This window comes from Choloepus didactylus, chromosome 18 (genome assembly GCF_015220235.1).
Source record: "Choloepus didactylus isolate mChoDid1 chromosome 18, mChoDid1.pri, whole genome shotgun sequence".
Lineage (NCBI taxonomy): Eukaryota > Metazoa > Chordata > Mammalia > Pilosa > Megalonychidae > Choloepus > Choloepus didactylus.
In genome coordinates this window covers 51,290,949-51,295,099 of record NC_051324.1, presented here as the reverse complement: position 1 = coordinate 51,295,099, position 4,151 = coordinate 51,290,949, and positions in this window count along the sequence as shown.

Sequence of the window (4,151 nt, the reverse complement as noted above, 5' to 3'; positions counted from 1 at the left end):
GTTAGGTGTCAGCTAGGGTTCTGCAGACAACACATCACCCATTTTCCCCTTATGGGGTGCTGAAAATGTTCTCAATCTTGATTCAAGTGGCAAAAATTTATGAAGCTGAACCCTTAGGCTAGTGTGTTTTATATATTATGTCACATACATTACTATCCCTCCCATCCCCACCCCCACCCCAAGCTCTCTTCTTTTCTCACTTTCCCTCCCCTTGCCGGGAACTCACTTCTATCAACCCAAGTGGGAAACTCCTGCTCAGTTCCCCTTTGCCTCTGCTAGCAGAGCAACTGCCTTCCCCATCCTGCTTCTGACCCCTTCCCCTCCTCTCCTTCCTCCTTCTTTGGGGGGTGCTACTGGAAACCCTCTAATTGGTGGGTGGGGGGCTCATTTAGGAAGGGAGATAAAGGCCAGTGTCCCTGGGCCCCCCACCCCCCCATCACCTGGGCAGAGCCCCCTGGGTGGCTGCAGGTGGGGAGGATAAGGTGGCAGGCTGGGCTCGTGAAGGAAGCAGAGAGGAGCCAGGCCTGGCACCTGCCGTCAAGGAGCTGGGAGCCCAGTAAGGGTTTGGGCGCTGGTCCACACAGCCAGGAGCCCAGGCGGAAGGAGGAGGGGCTGGGCACAGGGGCACACAGCTCACCTGGAGCATGGAGAGGACCTGCGTTCTGACCCGGCATTGGAGTAGGAGTAGGTGGTGGTGGGGTGGTGGACCTTCCAGAGGGGAGGGCGTTAGGCATGTTTTATGGAAATCAGTTCAGCCCTGGACCCACTCCCGGGAGAAGTTCTTAGATTCGTTTGGGTGTTGCAATCTGCCTTGGACTGAAACCACAGCTCCTCCAACCCATCTTTTTTTTTTAAAAAAAAGCTAATATAACTCACATGGGGATAATCTCCAAGGAAGGCCTCTGTGTTAATCCAGCATCAACTCTGAAATAAGTCTGGTCAAGTCCTTCCCATTTCCCATGGAGAAACCTCTTCTGCCAAGTGTGGAGCTGAGTGACAGAGTGGTCGATTTTACTGCAGATCCCAGAAAGGAGACGGCAGAGAGGTCTACGCTGCATGTACACAGCAGGTGTACCCACGTCGCCTCACCAGTTGGGCCTCCATTTCTGGTCCCCTCTCGGCCGCCCTTCTGCGCCCCGCATGCCAGCGCTCAGCTGCCCTCAGTGTGCAGCTCCGTCCCCAAGCCTGTGTCACCTGGGGGTGCCCGGACCCCTCAGGGAAGAGGCTCTGCTCTCCCCTGCACCCACCCATCTTCCCTAAACGAAACCCACCTCCCCAAGTGGAAATAAAATGGATTTTATAGACAACGGCGGCTGTTGAGCCCTGGAGAGGGGGTGAAACTGAAGTGAGATGTAAGTGTAAAGGTCACAGGGGTTTCTAAATTTTAACTAATTAATAATTTTTATATTGATTACTTATCAAAATGATAATGTTTTGGATATACTGGGTTAAAGTATGTTAAAATTAGTTGTTTCTTTTTACTTTTCTGGAAATATGACTACCAGGAACTTTAAAATCACATGCGTGGCATGTGTTCTGTTTCTATTGGACTGTGCTGTTCTAGATGATTCTGTGGGGAGACTGAGGAGAAGTTACTTGGCACAGCATATGGCAAACCCACGGCCATGCACAGGGCTGTTTGGGCAGTGTCCCCTTGTCTCCCACGCGCTCCTCCTGGATCGACAGCCCTTCTCTAGTTCCAGACAATTTCACTCTGCCATGAGCTTGCATATTCCTCTCAGCTAAATGAAGGCCTCTTGGGGTGACTGCTCCTGCCCCCCAGTTTAGAAAGTAGCGCCGTGACCCTCAGATGTTACTCAAACCCCGCCAGGGGTGCTGAAGGCTTATCGGAGCCTTCGTCCACCCAAACGGGGGCTCTACCCGGGTGGGTGTGACAGTTCCACCCAGGATGTAAAGCTCCCTCTGCAGAGCAGACCCCAGCTCCAGGGAAGGCGGCTGGTGACCACGTGTTTCTTGTCAGGGGCCCCGAGCTCAGCTTCTGCCCCAAATGGCTCAGCAAATGTCTCCTTGGCCCAGACAGGACTCTCTCTGGGCAATAAGTTTTCATTTTGTGGAACTAACAACGGTGAGCACCTACTACCTGTTAGGTATGGTGCTGAGTCGTGACAAGGCACCGGGACTCGCATGGATGCCCTGGGGAAGGGGCGGCGGCCGCCCACCCTCCCCACACTGGGGAGGGCTCAGGTTCCCCCAGGAGGTCCGGGGTCTCACTCTGGGATGATTCTACCAAGTAACCAAGGCCTGGTAAGGAGGTGAGCCCCTTCTTGCCGGGGAGCCAGTGCCTGGGAGCACACTCCAATTCTCTGCCATGGGGGGGGGTTGTTTAAAGAGCACAGCATATGGCAAACCCATAGCCACACACATGGCTGGGAGAGCAGTGCAGCCTTTACAGCACACAGACTAGGATTAAAAATTCTTTTTTATATATTTAATTCATTCATTTAAACAAACAATAGCTGGGTCCCCACTCTGACAGGCACTGTGATGGGAGTGGGGACCCAACAGGAAACACTCGAGGACTGTCAGGGAGGTGGATGGAGTTCAGATACGATACAGGGATAACAGGCAGAGAGAGAGGGGAGTGGGCTAGTGGGAACACAAAGGCAGTGCACTTGTGTATGTGCGTGTGTGCATGAGCGTGGGCGAATGGGTGTGTGCGTATGTGTGGATGAGAGTGTGTATGAATGGGTGTGCACATGTTTAAGTGAATATGTGTTTATGGATGAATATATGTGTGGGTGAGTATGTGTGAGTGGGTGTGCACGTGTGAGTAGGTAAATGGGTGTGGGTGAGAGCATGGGTGAATGTGTATAATTATGTGTGAACACGTGAGAGTGAGCGTGAGTGTGTACCTGTGGGTGTGTATGCCTTTCTTCCTTCCCAGGTGCCCCTCAAGGATCCACGAGCTTCCTGCCCTCCTCACCCAGAGGGAAGGCCTGCTGGTGCGAATGGGGTTTTGTCAGGGGAACTGTCTGAGATGTGGTCCTGCTACTTGCCTGCTCTGTCCTCAGGAAACTCGAATAACTCTGAGTCTCAGTTTCCTTTCTTATATGCATTAGGAAAAAGAACCCCCAAATAACCCATTGGATTTATTATTATTATTATTATTATTATTTTTAATCTTCATTTTATTGAGATATATTCACATACCACGCAGTCATACAAAACAAATCGTACTCTCGATTGCTCACAGCACCATTACATGGTGGTACATTCATCACCCAAATCAATCCCTGGCACCTTCATTAGCACACACACAAAAATTACAAGAATAATAATTAGAGTGAAAAAGAGCAATTGAAGTAAAAAAGAACACTGGGTACCTTTGTCTGTTTGTTTCCTTCCCCTATTTTTCTACTCATCCATCCATAAACTAGACAAAGTGGAGTGTGGTCCTTATGGCTTTCCCAATCCCATTGTCACCCCTCATAAGCTACATTTTTATACAACTGTCTTCGAGATTCATGGGTTCTGGGCATTGGATTTATTATTTACAGCCCTCCAGTTTGCTTTCTGAGAAGTGGGGCTCCAGGTGCCCTGAGGGGCCTTAGTTGGAAGAGGAGGTGACAGAGGGGGGATGAAGGAGCCTGGAGGATGGACCCTGGGGGGACACCTGAGGGGAGGAGGAGGCACCAGCCAGCAAGACTGAGGGCGATGGGGGACATACGGAGGGAGAGGTGGGGACAGAGAGAGAGAGGGGCTGGGGGTGAAACCTCGTGTACTGTGTGACGTATGCCCCATCCTCATTGCTCCCGTGGAATCTTTAGTAAAATGTTGCTTGCCCACTGGTGCTTTTGAGGAGAGGATCTTCTTTTGGGGATGGAGTGAGGGTGTTGGTTCTGCTTCGAGGCTGGCCTGGGTTATAAACAGAGGCTGCTTGTGGATAGTTCATGGTTTATTGTAGAGCTAATATATGCTATCTGTTTAACAAGTAGAGGTACTGTGTTAAGCACTTACATTTGTTGTCTCATTGAACACATCGTGAGGCAGGAATTGCTATTTTCTTTTGTAGATGAGGACATGGAAGCTTAGAGAAGTGGAATTATTTTTACAAGGTCACAGCGAGTAAGCGGCAGGGCTGGAAGTCAACCCCATGGCTGCACCCTCAGCTGTGACGCTGCACCGCCTTG